Source organism: Argentina silus (assembly GCF_951799395.1).
Source record: "Argentina silus genome assembly, chromosome: 15".
NCBI lineage: Eukaryota > Metazoa > Chordata > Actinopteri > Argentiniformes > Argentinidae > Argentina > Argentina silus.
In genome coordinates, this window is record NC_139669.1 from 7906142 (window position 1) to 7923074 (window position 16933).

Consider the following 16933-nt stretch of genomic DNA (forward strand, 5'->3'; position numbering starts at 1 on the left):
TTGGGTAATTACATTTCCCTGAACCCCCTCTCAATATTACCTCAGACCCCACTGACCCTCTGTAAATAAAAGGTAATAAAATAAACGCTTGTCATCAGTGTGGTCTTGTCCCGCCTCCTAGACAATCAAGATGCTGCCATTCAACCCTGCCTGCCACTGGGTTCTCCTTCAGTTTCTCTCTCTCTCTCTCTCTCTCTCTCTCTCTCTCTCTCTCTCTCTCTCTCTCTCTCTCTCTTTCCTTCTCTTTCAGTTTATCTCTCTGTCCTTCATTTTCAGTTTATTCCTCTCTCTCTCTCTCTCTCTCTCTCTCTCTCTCTCTCTCTCTCTCTCTCTCTCTCTCTCTCTCTCTCTCTCCTCCCTCCCTCCCTCTCTCCTCCCCAATTTTGTTTTGTACAGCCTGGCTGAGCACAACCTGTCCCTTCTCCCTCCCCTCCGTGGCCTTGTTGGGTTATGTGCTATAGGCTGCTGGAGCCCAGGCGGTTGTTTGCTGGGGGAGTGGTGAGAGAGGGAGAGGAAGGAGGGCTGGAGGAGCTCAGCCTGGCCTGGATCTCTTTAACACAGCCACCACCTCCAACAATAGCCCGCTCTGACAGCTTTGCATAATTCAGCTTGTCGAGTCTCCCCTCTCCTCCTCTCTTTCTCCCTTCTCTCTCTCTCCTCTTCAGTTTCTCTCTCTCTACTTCACTCTCTGCTTTCTCTCTCACCTCTCTGTCTCGCTCTCTCTCACTCTCCTCTTTAAGTTTCACTCTCATTCCCCCTCTCTCTCCTCTTAAGACTCCCTCTCTTTCTCTCCCTCCCTCTCTCCCTCCCTCTCTCCCTCTCTCCCTTCTCTTCACTCTGTGGAACAGAATGAAGAGAGGGGAAATAAGGGCACTTCTCCGTCAGCCAACGCCAGCTCTCTCCTCACTCCAATGGAGACACAGGCCTGTTTGTCTGCATGGAGCACATTGCCTGTTTGTCTGCATGGAGCACATTGCCTGTTTGTCTGTCTGGAGCACATTGCCTGTTTGTCTGTCTGCAGCACATTGCCTGTTGGTCTGTGGGCAGCACATCGCCTGGGTCCTCCCAGCTCTGTGTGTTTAGGGTGCCATCACAGACAGATTGTGTTCAGTCTTTAGAAAGGATCAACAACAGCTGACGCTCGATGAAGACCAAGACATGGAGTGAGTTAGATTGCGTTACTACTACAGCTGATCAATGCGATTGACTACTTTGAGTGTGTGTGTGTGTGTGTGTGTGTGTGTGTGTGTGTGTGTGTGTGTGCGCATGTGTGTGTATCCTTTCACAGGCCTGAGAGTGTCACCCTAAAATACCTCCAAATAACTTTGCTACAAAATGAAATATACCACAACTAATCAAATCATTTTGTATAAATATAAATCTCATCCCGACAACAGTAATTTAAATGGTTATATTTTAAATTCAATTCCCCCAAAATATAGCTATTCATTTCGGGTAGTTTAACACAGAGGTGAAAAGCATCTATTTTGGAGAGCCAAAATAGCTAATAATAAACTGAAAGGAGATATTTACAACTCTAACCAATCACCCGCTCCCACCCAGAGCCTCTCATGAATAATATGTGCATTGAATCTTGAATACAAAGCACACAAAAAAAAAACGCCAACGCAGCTGAATGCTCAGTCTATAGGGCAATTGCGATGCCTCTTTGAATGTAAAGACAGAACGTGAAAAAGAAAAGCTGGTTCCGAGCAGCCCGACTGCACGCCAATATCTACCCCTCTCCATCAGAGATGGAAATAGCATTCCCTCCCATGTTCCACACCTTTACAACGGTTGTTTATCTTTTCCCCAGCTGCCCATTATAGGGCATTACTGTTATCAGCCTCAACATACCTTCCCTGATATTAATGCACACAATTATAGCCACCTATTCCTTAATTTAATGTCCCACCCGTGTCCCGCTAGTATTTATTTCCCCAATCAATTTGGTAAAAAAATAAATGTCATTACGTTGTTATTCGACAAATAACTGCTACTGGTTGATTATCTAAATTGACATCACGTTTGTGGGACGATTGAAAGTGTGAGCAACCTGCTTTATTTCAATTCCTTTAATTAGATCAGATTGCCCCAGCATGGGTTGATTACATTACCTGAAATGATCATCTGGAATCTGTGACGTTTCCAGTGAAATGACACATCTCCTTATTGAAATGAACCGGATGGGCGTGGTGTTGAGAGTTGTGTGGTTCGGACGCAGTGCTGATTCTCAAGGGCTCAGAAGGGGAGGCCGGTTCAGGGCTATATGGAAGTACGAAACGAAGAAAATCTAAACTGTCCATCACATACTGTGTAATGAATCAAAGAAAGCGGGTTTGACGCCTCAAATGAACCTATTCGGAGAATTAAAGTGAATGTCTAATGTCTGAAGTATTTCTCTAACTGATTGGCAGCGGGGAGAGTTAATCACTCTGATGATTCCATCTAAGCCGTTTCTTAAGTACATTTTCTTTCGTTTTAGATTTTTTATTTCCATCTCGGCTGAACTTTTTGACTATGATTCATTTATCTGGAATCTAAACTGCGTACTCGTCGGCCTACGTGCATGGCAAACCATCAACATAGACAAAATCACGCTCCGACCGAGCATGGGTGAAAAAGCATTATCTGCAGTGTGTGAAATAGCGTGCGCATGCAAACCGAGCTATTGCTTTTTTTTTGTGTGCTGAACGATGTATGGAATGTGCTGAGTCTGAATAAACTGTGGATCAAATCATCTTGCATGTTGATAACACAGGCTGAACCTCCCCCTACAACCACGCACATGGGATACACTGTATATCACCATGTAACGTCGACCAGGGGAGGCTGGCTGGGGTAGAAATCGGAGGCCATCCTCTGATTCCTTCCTCCGCCGGCCTGCTAACACAGCAGAGGTGCGTCAACACATGACACATTTATGACGCGTTCAGGGCGGCAACCCCCGTAGTCACCAACGTCTACGGTCTCATGCCCTCATTGGACGTGTTAAGAGTCTAACCGATCACGGGTAACACATTGTGCTAAGATTCCTGGAGACTAAGACTGGTGTACAAGACAAGGAAGCCCGTCACCATGCCGTTCTAATACATGTGCTGATATCTGTGAATCGCAACGCGCACCACGTTGATATACAAATTAGGGACAGTAGAAAAAAATGAGAGGAATTTTTTAGCACTTCATAGAGAATAATATAGCGAGTTTATTTCCACTTAAAGGCGCACATTAAACAGACAATCGAAACAAGAAGCTAGGAGGCCATTCTTTGGCTGTCAGCATTTTATTAGAAGACTATGTAGGTCAGGATAACACTGGATGAGAATACAGAGAGAGAGAGAGAGAGAGAGAGAGAAAGAGAAATAGACAGGAGAGAGAGAGGAAGAGAGATGAAGAGATGGAGAGATGGAGAGAGAGAGAGGGGAGAGAGAGAGATGAAGAGAGAGGGAGATACCGCAGCCCCTATTAAAGAAACATCAATCTGACAAGCGGCTTTCTTACATACAGGAGGGCTGAGAACTCTCCAGGATTCTACCCTGTGGCGATTGGTCGTCAACAACTCCGGAATTGTGCCGAGGCTTGAGGTCAACGCCCTTTTAAAGTATATATCATCGCTCCAGACTCACACTCTCCGTCTTATACAGACTTGTCAATAACTTGACATTCAATCTTTCTTTTCTTGTTTGCCCCGCTGACAATAAGAAATGAGAAACATATTGACTGAGTGCTGAGTAGGGTCCCAGATGAACCACCACCTCCACCACCTCCACCGCCTCCTCCACCACCATCTCCACCACCCGCCACGTCCAACCCTGTCATCCCTCTCTGTCAGCCAACCAGCCAGCCAGCCAGCCCAGCCCAGCCCAGCCCAGCCCAGCCCAGCCCAGATAGGCCAGAACAGCCCAGACCAGCCCAGCCCAGCCCAGCCCAGCCCAGACCAGACCAGACCAGACCAGACCAGACCAGACCAGACCAGAACAGCCCAGCCCAGGACAGGCCAGAATAGCCCAGACCAGCCCAGCCCAGACCAGCCCAGCCCAGACCAGCCCAGCCCAGCCCAGGGGCTGTTTGTATCACACCGGTCACGTCAACTGAATTATTGAGGCCGTCAAGTGGCTCCACCGACAAGCCTATCTGAGGCCCCACCGCGTCCCACTGGGCTGTCTGTGGGTCACAATAGATCAGGAGCTGAGCCACCTGGCAGCTCCCAGCTCAGCCTAGGAACGCAAGCTCGCTAGCCTGGTGAGGAGGCGCAATGTTATGCATTGTGTAGCCAAACTGGACAGTCAGAACTTCAGAATAGGACGTTTCAAAGGGAATATCAAAAGGAGAGTTCTGAGATGTTGGGCTTTGTAGTTTGGCAACCCGAGACGGTTTGTTCATGTGTCAGAATTTCAAATAGGAAGTTTCAATGTAAGATGTTTTTTTTTTTTTTTTTTTTTGCCAGATCAGATGCTGATGAGAACAGCAGATGCTGATGAGGACAGCAGATGAAGGAGAGGAGGCAGCTATAGACAATTGAGATTCCCCCAGATCTCCTTGGTAAAAGCTGACAGACACCGGCACTGTTGGATCCAGTGATCCCCCCTCCCCCCCCCTCCCCTTGGCTCCCCCCAGCACCAACCCCACGGCCCCCAGCCCTCTGCCTCTGCCCCCCATGGCCCCCAGCACCAATCCTACGACCCCCTGACCCCAGCCCTCGGCCTCTGCCCCCCCCAGCACCAACCCCACAGCCCCCAGCCCTTGACCTCTGCCCCCCCCCCCCCAGCACCAACCCCACAGCCCCCAGCCCTTGGCCTCTGCCCCCCCCCCCCAGCACCAACCCCACAGCCCCCAGCCCTCAGTGTCCGTGAGCCTCGTCAGCGGTTTAAAGTGAATTCTCGTCGCTCGGGCCTAACGACCCTTAGCATGTCTTTCTTCTTCTTCGACAGCAAGTGTAGTAGTTAAGGACCATGGTGGCAATACATCAAACGCTGTCATCAAATATCCATGCCATAAGCACATTTCAAGAGCACGCAATATGCTCAGATCCTTGGATGACTTTCAGGGTAAAAACCGGAAAGTTGCAGTAAAAAAATAAAAAGTAAAAAAAAGAATTGGGAATTTCGCTATCATTTTATGTCAATTTATGGTGCCCACCCAAATTAATACAGGGAATTAAATGATCAACTAGACGTATTCGGTTTTATCTCCAAAGCTCAAAACAGAGGACAGGTGTCAATCTGTTCATTTAATTCAATTTTCAAAGGCTGTCTTTGAGTGTCAGCCTAAATGATGTCCACACACTTTTTTCAAAATATTGCTCACTTCAAAATGTCATACGTAGGTTATTAGCCTACCTTCATCCATACAAACCATCCATCTTCATTCAGAAACATCAGCATCAATCATTCTCATAGGCCCGCCAACAAAAACTAAAAAACTGTGTTCTATCAGGGAAAACTACTTTCGGTGAGATAATGCTGCATGTCCAACAAACAACGACAACGCAGGCTGTGTGTGTGTGTGTGTGTGTGTGTGTGTGTGTGTGTGTGTGTGTGTGTGTGTGTGTGTGTGCGTGAGTGAGTGCGTGAGTGCTTTCGCTTACGTGCGTACGCGCGCGCGCACGTGTGCGTGTGTGTGTGTGTGTGTGTGTGTGTGTTACAGTAACAGAAGCAGATTACGGGGGGCAGCAATTATGCAAAACAAACATGACATAAAACCGATGTGAGGAACCGAGCCCTGGGATCCATGCTCTGTTTGTCAGGCCGCGTTAACCTTCGCGTGTTTGCTTTGACGTGTTGAAACAGACGCCTCCATGCCCCGTCCTGTTGGCCATATCTAATGTGAAATCTCATCGGGTCAGCTATGGAGTCTCCGCGGGGAGAGGCAGTGTATCTAATGCGGAGGTTAGTAGGAGTGATAGTCCGGCCTTGTCCATTAACTACCCCTAGGCTAGTCCCGATGCCCTCGACGCTTGTGCAGGTTTGTACGGATTGGGTAGATATTGTACAGTGCCTGTGTGTGAAATGTATAGTTAGATTAAATAGACATACAGTGGCTTTGTGTGAAAACGTGTGTTGTCGTATAGCGACAACATGAAGTTGCAAAAAAAAAGCATTACTTTGAAGAATCCAAGGCGCTCTCTCTCTCTCTCTGGTGAAAAAATGTTGTTGTTTTTTATTATTATTATTTTAGCGGCTATATTTTGCAAAGCAAAGTGAAAAAAAGAAAAAAAGAAAAAACGCTTTACAGCTCACAGGCCGTATTTAGGGTGTCGATGTTGTATGTGGTACTACAGTGTACTTTTGATATGCAAATGCCTGTCAATTAATAATCCCATAAGGGGTTGGGTCATTTAAAACTAGACACACAAATGCAATGTGATTCATTCATTCAATCATTAATTCAATCATTCATTCATTCAATCTTTCATTATAGAGTATAGAGTCAAGATGGTGTATAATCTATCTAGCCAATCAGAGGACAAGGTTAAGCTTCTATCATCTTGTAAATAATTTCAGGATGACATAAGAATCTCTATCACAAGGTCCACGGACTTGTTTCAGCAAGGCCCAATATCTGCATCCACATCCAGCCAGTTGTGTCTATCACATGAAAAAAAGAATATATATATTATATAATAATTTACTAGAATTAAATGGCTTCTAAATTGCTACGTTTGTGTTTTGATCTTTAATAACATAACCCTGTACTTACTCTTGAGCTTACAATACAGCCTCTCCCATACTCTTCTTGTGAAAGGAGTAAAAGCAGTGGTAGTTGTCAGATTTCATTTATATGGACCAGGGAGCTGGTCAGAGCCTGAGTAGCTCTCAGCTCCACAGCCAGAAAAATACTAAAATGACCTCAATTATCCACAACACTTCCCCATCTGAGTGAATCAGGTGAATTATAGGCATGACAGGCTACAGTAGGATGTAATAGCTTGGTAGTGTACAATAGTAGTGAAAGTGTTTAATGGGCTGAGCACTGAATTTACTAAAGCAGGTGTGCCCAAAGCAAGTTTCTATGTGGCATTTTGGGATTGCCATAATTATTGGGTAAGTTTTGCATCTGTTATGGCTACTCCATAATTGTCTAAAAAAGAAGAGAGAGAGAGAGAGAGAGAGAGAGAGAGAGCAACTATAGCTTACACAATGAAGAAGCATTTGTACAGCACCTGTCAAATTAGCTGTGTCTCTTGAGAAGCTTCATCCACTTCACAAGCTGAGACTTTACCATCATATTTCCACTCTTTAATTATGAGTGTAATAGGCCTGTAGACGCCTTACACCTGTTTCACTGAATTAACATTAATCGCAATAGGCCATTTAGGCCAGGAGTTGCTATTTGCTCTGACTGTGTCATCCTGTGGAGATTATTAATATCAAATATTGACAAGAGAGATATAGAAGAGATAGTTATGCACGAATAGCTCAGCTGCGTCTAAATACCTACGATAATAGACTAAGCTACCATGGGGCAAGTGTCGCAGAAGTACATATGTTTAGCGGAGAAGGAATTCTGTATTTTATATTAACAATATGAACACAATGCATGCCGAACACACGAAGAAGACAACAATTAATGAATGTCGTAAAACTGTCAACTCCATTTTTCTTTTGAAGACAACCCTTTTTTGTGAGCCTATGTTATTGAAAAGCAAATAGCATCTACCATGATTGTTGGGTAGGCATGTGAGTATATCGACACCGATTTAATTCATGAAAATAGTATCGCACAGAACATCTCACAAGACATTGAGGTATGCTCCTTACCTTAACTCATTTAACAATTCCATTGTCCACGTCCGCGGAAAACTTCCAGGCGCGACATCATCCAAACTTGTGCACCGCGCCTCCGCGTCCAATGTTGATGATGATGGTGAGCGGAAAATTTCCCGCACTCACAGCCTCGATATCCTCTTTTTTTTTTTTTTTTTTTTTTTTAAAGTGTAGGCTACCCTGCGGTCTTCGGTGTTGAAAATCCCGACGCAGAAGATTGCCTGACAGACAACGCCAAGGTGTGCTGCTGTGTGGTTATCTAGTGAATGTCAAGACCTCACACACGGAGGACGTGCGGTGTCAGAAACATGTGGTTGCTGCCAAGATTTCTCTACCGCTCCTGGGTCGTCCTATCTAGCTATGTAACAGCTTAAAGCGTTTCAGCAGCGTCCCACTCTTCTTCCTCGTCCTATAGCTGCAAACGTAGTCTATTTTGATGTTTAAGTAAGAGCGATGCTCACCAGCAGGGCTAATGCTGCTGGTGATTCTATCCCGTTTGCACTTGTCGGCTCAGCTGGGGCGATGCGCATCCACTATGCTCAGTGCGGTGCTACACTATAGCCTACTTTCATTGTGGGTCGCTACAAATCGCCCCTTGAGTGTCACATTTGCCAGTATCTCTCCTGACAAATAGGCTACCATATAATATCGGAATAATAAGAGCTATGCCTCTTTTTTTTTCTTCCAAGTTCCTTTCACCGAAGAGTGAGGACAGTGGTGATATAAAATGATATAAAATGCCACTTATCGGCAACGTTATTTATGAACTGCTACGTTTTATTGAGTTGTATAGCACCATTTGACCATTGCCCAAAAACGATTACTCAGACCAAGACAAATGGTCATATAAGCATATGATTTTAGCAATCACTACACTTGGAAATAAATCAAAGAGATTGAAAAGTGTCTTTTGGAACATATTTTGAGCTGCCTATAGACTGAAAAGTGAAGAATAACTTCAGTTACAATATGTTTGCTTTGCTATCCAACCTCCTCTACCTACCCTCTAACACAACAGTCCCCGTGGGCACCATCTGATAGGCATCAAAGCCTGATATTCCTTCCAAGGCGAGGGGATTATCGAGTTGTGTGAAGGTGTGTGTGAGTGTAGATAAGGTAAATGCTTTAGAGACCACATCGAACAATGTTATGTTTGCTTTATCTGAACAAACCACTCAAAGTGTCAATGAATAATCTGATGAGATTATTTATCTGATACATGTAAGATTATGCATCATGTTGCTTTGTTTATGTTGTGTTTGACGCCATTAATGACGAGTAGAATATGGATGCCTTTCACCTTAAATGCCATGGCTGTGGCCTCAAATGACTGCTTTCGCTAGACTAGGTTTTATTCAATGGAACATGCCAGAAAAGTCTGCTTTTTAAAAATGCTAATTCTCTGTAGATAAACTGTGATTCAGATCAAGGCGCGTGCTCCCTCTGGCAGTTGCTCTACTCTACTAAATTTTAACTCAAAAATCAACATTTGAGTTGAGCTTTGTCATTGAAGTAAAAAAAAAATAAAATAATGTAAAACGTATGCACCCACATCTAATAGTGTTCAAATAAATGTTGAGTGAATGGGCATTTATTGGATCGGCAAAAGACAAAAGAAGAAATTTTTTTCGTTCATTACTAAGGCAAGGGCGAACTAATCCCACTAAAAACTCAGCAGGGGGTAGATAGCTCTCTTGTTCTAAAAAGAAGATCAGAACCCAACGTTTAGCTATACTGTCGTTCTCATCTCAGGCCCACTGCTCGGTGGGGGGGGGGGGGGGGGGGTCGGAGAGTGGGTGGGTACCAGGTCTTCTCTGATTGAGCAGTTTTTTTTTGTTAATCCTCCTCCTGAATTTCCTCCACGTCCGGCCACCTGCTGGGATAAAGTTATCAGAGAGGACAACGAGCCCGGGCCCTTGGATCGCTACTACCCGCGCAGCACATCAACAAAGTTGCCTCCATCAAATAGCGTTATCTATCTGCATGAAAGGCGACTGCCGACCAATCGAAATATCTCCAGCTCTGCCATTCAATCGTTAGTCATGGGTTTATAGAGAGAGAGAGAGAGAGAGAGAGAGAGAGAGAGAGAGAGAGAGACAGAGAGAGAGAGACAGAGAGAGAGAGAGAGAGAGAGAAAAGGCAGAGAAAATTCTAATTCTTTTGTTCAACTTCTCACAGTTTAGTCCATTCCATTCAATGGTCTCCATCATCTTTACTGTATTCTTGCATTTTCAGACACTTCTTATTACAGTCCATGTATTCCATTCTCCCTTCTGTGTAAGCCTTTGGCTTCTCTACACACATAGAAACAAACACTCACTCATCCTGTCCATATACTGTACAGCCTAGTATGCCCTCTATTGGAGACAGTAGACAGAGGTAGAAACCGGTGAGTGGGCTCATTGTAATGTGCTTGATACCATTCCTCATTCCACTCGGTGCATTGCAATGAGCCCGTCCTCCAATTTTTACCTCCACCATGCCTCCATTCCATGCATTACAATGAGCCTGTCCTCCGACGTCTACCTCCACCAGCCTCCACTGAACCACATATCCCACAGCAGATAGAGAGAAATTCAATCTAAAGAGAAAATAATAAGAATCCTCATTTGATATGATAACGTCTCTCCTGTGCCTCACCGCCTGCCTCAGCCTTAATGTCTAAAGCTTCTGTATACATAGGCAAGGCCTATACAAAGTATGAACTAGAAACTTCAGCCCTAAAGCCCTAGAGTATAGAATACATTAAATAATAAAGAACCTTCATCTCTCCCAGTCTCTGTGTGTGTTTCACATGCACAGCATGTGCATCCACCAGTGGAAGCCTATAGAGGACCGTGTGTACCAAGGGGACCGAGCTGGTCTTGGAGGATAAAGCAACGTTGACAAATGACTCTGTTGTTACCTTCCAGTTCTGTGTGTGTCTTAGTGGGACTGTGTGTCTTAGTGGGAATGCTCCACTGCAGAGCCCGACTGAGGCCTGTCCCCATGCATAGAGCAAGGCCTGGTTTTGTTAGTTTTTTACAGAAAGAGAAATGCGGTGACAATGATGTGTTTCCACTGTATGTACAGTTTATTATCCCGCTCCATTGCGGAGGATGTTGTCTTTTGTTGGTACAGTATTGTGCTCCCCAGCTAAATGCTAGTGTGTAAGAGGATTGGACAGAACCTTCCCTTTCATGTGGAAATACGTGCCTTTCAGAGGGGACAAAAACAGCTTTCACCTTTGGTTATACGGAAGGAGATTAGAATTTGTCCCCGTGGGGACTGAGAGAGCTGTATTTGTTATGTCACTGGTTGTAAATGTATTGCGCAACTGCCAGTAGCCTAGTATGGGAGATTTAGAGAGAGTTGGAGAGAGGGTTAATAAAACAACATACAAGGATAATAAATAAAATACAGACCTACTTTTTAACCCGTCTGAAACAATGTTAGGTACCAGTCCATACTTGGATCCCACTTCCTGAGCCGTTAAAATATAGAGGTACAGTATGTCATTTCTAACATGTAAGAGAGAAAAATTACCCTAAAAAGTCACTGTTTTATTTTGTAAAAATGTAAAAAAAAAAAAAAAACTGACATTAACTTATCCCTTGGTACTTGTCTTAATTGACTTTACAAGTGTTCCGTGCGTCACTAGCTGTGTGAGACATTATGCTAAGTTCTGGTGAAGTGATTGAGATGGTCTTTAATTCCTATAATTTCTATAATTTAATTGGTTCCAGCGATTGAAACCAGAAGGTAGAATTCCGTGGCACCTTTAAAGGGTTTCAAGTAGTCTACTTTTCATCACATAGCATTTACATCTCAGCCCAATTTAATCTCACAGACATACAGTTGAGCTATGACTGCATCATTTAATAGTAGGTTGGTAGAAACCCTGCAGTGACAGTGGTTTTAAACCACTGAGAGTCAAAGTGAATGAAAATAATGAAGAAAGAAAGGGAATAGCTTCAAAAAGATGGAAAAAAGTCCTTGTTTCACTACATAGGAGTAGTAGTTGGGGTAAGTAATTGAGAATCGTTTTGTGAAAGATTACAGTCTTTGATATTTCCCTTCGAGCAATTTATAAAGTCACTTCATGACTCAAACGAAAGAGCTGACTTTTCGGAGTGACTGTTGTTGAGCATTTGAGTCTTCACTTACTACTGTACTACTGGGAAGGTTACCATTGTCAACCTAGCAATGCTGCGTTCAATAGAAATCCATAGAAATTCATTCACATTAGTTAAAAGTTAACATTCAGGCTTTGTAAAAGCTTCCTAATGGTTGTAATGACTGTGTTTAATCGGTAGCAATCAGGGAATGAGGAAGAAATATTTCATTTATGAGCACTGTTTTTGTCCGGAAAAAAGCACTTACTAAAACACTGAAAGAAAAAAAAATCTGACACTCGGTTTGCACATAAACACTTTGTTACTGTCAGAGATGTTCTGGGAGAGTGGACTTGACCGATTTTCGCCATTCTGTCTCTGGTGGCTGCCTCTTTGAATTGTGTGCGCATGCAGAAACACATTATATACAATATATTTTATTATTATTATTAGAGAGGATGTTGTTGTTTCAAACTGAATTTCGCCACGATGGCCGGAGGTGAGTGAACCCAGTCTGAGTGAACCATCTTGTACTACCCAGCACTAAGACTACCCTAAGGTCCTGGTGGCTTTGCACACTACAGGGCCGACCCGAACCATACTGTGCTGGCTCTGACATTTTCCTTTCACACTGTATTTTCCAGCACTGTTACAACAACGACGGCCAGCCCAGCTCAGCTCTGCTCAGCTCAGCTCAGCTCAGCTCAACTCTGTGATGTGAATTAGGGTCTAGTCCTCCTATACACAGAGCTAATGAAGAGCTATGTCCTCCATTATCATCCTCCGTTCCTGCAGCAGCGATTAGACAACCCTCCGGAGAGGCTCTATCACAAGGCTTTCATTGAGTCTAGACCTTTCTGAATCTTCAAACCCTGTGCAATTTTCATAAATTGAAGTCTAATGAGCGCGTTTGACATAACTATGATTTATTGTCTCACAGGCTTACCAATTTTACCGTAGTGGCGCGAATTAGAGATGGCAAGGGTTTCATTAGATTTAAATATATGTGCATCATGGGGATAACATGAGAGTCGTGAGACAAGGATGGCCTGAATGTCTTCATCTTGTTATTGTCTGTGTCTTATGGTGATTTACATTTACTGTACTAGGCCTACTATACAGTACCCGCACGCATGCACACACACACACACACACACACACACATGCATCACTTACAAGCTTACTGTACAAGCTCCCTGAGGTGCATGGTAAATGCTAGGAAATGTTTTCAGTTGCTTGTGTGTGCAGTTCGCTGCATATTTCCATTCACATTAATGAACACAGGCATGCGTCTGTGCTCCAATTACATAGCAAACTGTACAGTGATGGTGACAGCAGATTTACCCAATTCAGGTCTCCACCAAATTGAGTAAATCCCCCAAAAAATGCAGTTTTGCTGCCCCTCACTGCTGGAACAATCAACAAAATACAGTACAGCTGGTTGTTCTGGTGCCGCTCGGGCAATTTAAAGTACTGATTGAGGACCTCTGCTGTAAAATGTGATTGTTTTTCTTGATTGTGTTTGTAATGTAATTGTGTATGAGGTATAATTGTAAATTGTGTGCATACAGGGCTGCCTTGAAAAACAGATCTTGGTCTCACTGTGGCTCGCCTGCCTAAATAAAGGTTAAATAGATGAATGAATTCGCATTACTGTAGGTAAGACTGCACCCCAGTGTCGAGTGGGAATGAACATTCATTTGTCACAGTAATAGTAACCCTCTCGAGAGGTCATAGTAACCCCTAGTTCGGAAGGTTTGGGGAAATACGAGGCAGAAGTCCGTTAGCGCGGGGTGAACTTTCACGTGCTTAACCAATCAATAGGCAGCGCAAAACGGAACAGCCGATAATTGTCACTGAACCCCAACGTGGCTAATTGTCGAACAGCCGAAGTATAACTCCAGGATTCCATTTTCAAAAATATGGATACAATTACCTTGTCTCCAGGCTGATATTTCAAGACAGCCTCGTCTGTCTCAAGTGCATGATAAAGACCCCACACGTTCATTAGCGTAGCATAACAGTCGATACCACAATAAACAAACTATAACTTATTTTAATGATGCCTTCATGAAACATACTATACTGTTATCAAGGGTCAAGTAAAGCCATTCCAGGTAGGCAGTACTTACTCTAAGGTGGGGCCAACTAGTCAGTGGACTAATTAGCATCCCCCTAAGCTTCCATAACCATTGATTGTCTTCACGGTGGAGTATCAGATGGATGACGCAGAGCAACACTATTGTAAGGTCAGCAGCCGAGGCCAGCATTGACAACAGCCTGTGTAGCCTAACACCCATTGACACGATAACATTTCAGTCTGAGGGCTACAGAGACACTGAGCTGCAATAAATGGAGACGGATGATCAGTCGATGACGATTTCCATAATCGTTAGGCCTTCCGTAATTCATCAAGGTAATGATACCAACCGTCCCCAAAGTCACATCTATTCCATTTAGAGAGGAGTGGGCGCACAGCCATTTTCTTTTTTTTCTCTCTAAAGGATTGATTACTCACCCGCTGCTTTGTGCCTCCGTCTGCGGAGCAGAGGGGGAGAGAACAGTTATTCACCCCAAAAATAACAATATGAGACGGGAAATGCAATCTCATACCACTTGTACAACTTCCTCTCTCTCTCACACACACACACACTTTCTTTCTCTCTCTCTCTCTCTCTTTCTCTTTTTCTCTCTCTCGATCTTGCTCTTTGTCTCACTCTCTCTCTCTCTCTCTCTCTCTCTCTCTCTCTCTCTCTCTCTCCTGGTGGCAAGCAAACAGAAGATTGTTAAAGTATGGCTCAGTCAAACCAGAGAGGCACAGTTATGCAAAATCTAATTGTTTTTAGACCACTTTACATAAAGCAGGTATCAATAAGGGTTGATAGTATATCCAGAGACTGTATATACTAGAGATATGCCAATCTCTTGATTTATTGTTTTTTTGCAAGAGATAGGGAAGATGGCCCCAGTCGTATGTGGGGACATATTTCTGACCAATTACCACGCAGTTATAGATTAGCGTTACTGACAGTTGTCGTTGCTAGGTTCGCGTTGCTAGGATTGTGTCTTTCTCTCACCGTTTCCCTAGCAACACGTGTGTAAGACTAGAGCGGCAGGCTAAGAAGGCTAGCGACAGAGCGAAATAAAGTGTCTTTTTAGGCCATTAAAACAACCGTCAGCGATCAAATGACCACACCAAATGTTTCTACACACTTCAGTGATATGAAAAAACGAAAGGAAAAGTTGCTTATCCGTGTCATTTAGAGTTTTTTGTCTTGCCCTCACACAGCGTTTGGTCTCCTTACTGAAAATAAGCGCCCCAAAGAGTGAACCAGTTTCTTTAAAAGAGGCTTTGGTAGATCCCTCTCTCCCTCTCTCCTTCTCTTCCTCTCCCTCTCCCTCTCTCCTTCTCTTCCTCTCCCTCTCCCTCTGACGGTACACAGGAGAGTGTTACAGTAAGAAACAACCTCCATGACAAACCTCAGAGGCTTGAAGAAAATCAGTGATTTATGAATTATTTAACATGTCTAGATGTAGTGAAATTGATCTGCACCACTTTACATAGAGCAGGTATAGAGTTTGATAATGCAGTGTTGTCACAATCAATAACTGCATTCATAAAATGAAAGATAATTTAAATCGAAAGAGAGAAAGACAAAAAGAAAGAAAGAAAGAAAGAAAGAAAGAAAGAAAGAAGGAAAGAAAGATGCTGAATTGAAACTCAATTGGTGTCATTCTGATTATAACTGAATGAGCGTAAATATGAAGGACCTAATATTATTAAGCGTCAATGCGAAGCCAAATCTGTTTAGTTTTCCCCAATGTAGGCCCTTTATGCAGCCAGACGAAGACAGTAAACAATGTTCAAAGAGAGATTAAAATCAAACTACATTCCGTGTTTTGTCTGCTTCTTACTAATGGGAACACAGTCCCTGTCGTTGTCCCTCTGAACATACATAGTTCCACAGCATATAATCAATTATTTTGCTGTCACTGTTTGAGTATGAGAACACATATGGAGGCTATGGGAACAGTTGTGGTTGAAATACAGAGAACTTCCATTCTAATGACATTCATACAGATCCTTTGGTAAAACAGCCAACATCCAAGACATCTAAGAATGTTTTGAATCCTTAGCAGCCCAACGAGACGTTCCCATAGGGATAATTTGACAGATATTTGACACTTATGAGGAATGTGTTACATGTATAGCAATACCGAAGCTGTGTAAAAGTTCCAGGAAATAGCATTTCTGTTTCTATGAATAGTAGGTTGTGTGCTGCTGTACACGTTTGATGAGCTCCATTTTGTTTTTGGCTTCCTACTAATCTCTCTCTCTCTCTCTTTTACATTTACATTTATTTTACATTCATGGCATTTAGCAGACACCTTTATCCAAAGTGACTTACGACAAATACATTTGTCTAAGTGAGTGAATCATCTATCCATCAGTCATCATAAGAAAAAGTAATCAATCTATTGGCAGTCACAATGCTAGAAGAAAGGAAGAAACAGGAGAGAAACTTGCACAGGGGGGTAGTGGGGATGAAGAGGTCTTTAGGAGGGACAGTTAAGATGTAGCCTGAAGAGATGGGTCTTCAATCTACGGCAATAAACGGCTTCAATCTCTCTCTCTCTCTCTCTCTCTCTCTCTCTCTCTCTCTCACTCTTTCTATCTTTCACACACACATGCACACACACACACACACACACACTTCCTTCCACTTACTACTTAATCTACCCCTCATAGTGGGGTCTGTGACCTTTCCCAGGTGCAGTAGAGGGTTTGATGCCACCTCCTCCTCCTCCTCCCCGGTAGTCATCAACCTGTCCACTCCTGTCCACTTTTCTGCTGTCATCTATCGGAAACATCGTGACATTTTAGAACTACCAACACAATCACCCACACTTGAAACCATCAAGGGACTGCAAGGCTGCAATTGTAAGGTACGACTCAACTGGTGAAACCTCGATTCGCTGACAGGGAAACAAGCAGTGATTACATTGCATTTTGCATCATGGGAGGCTGGTGGAGGTAGAAATCAGAGGACGGGCTAGTTGTAATGCATGGGC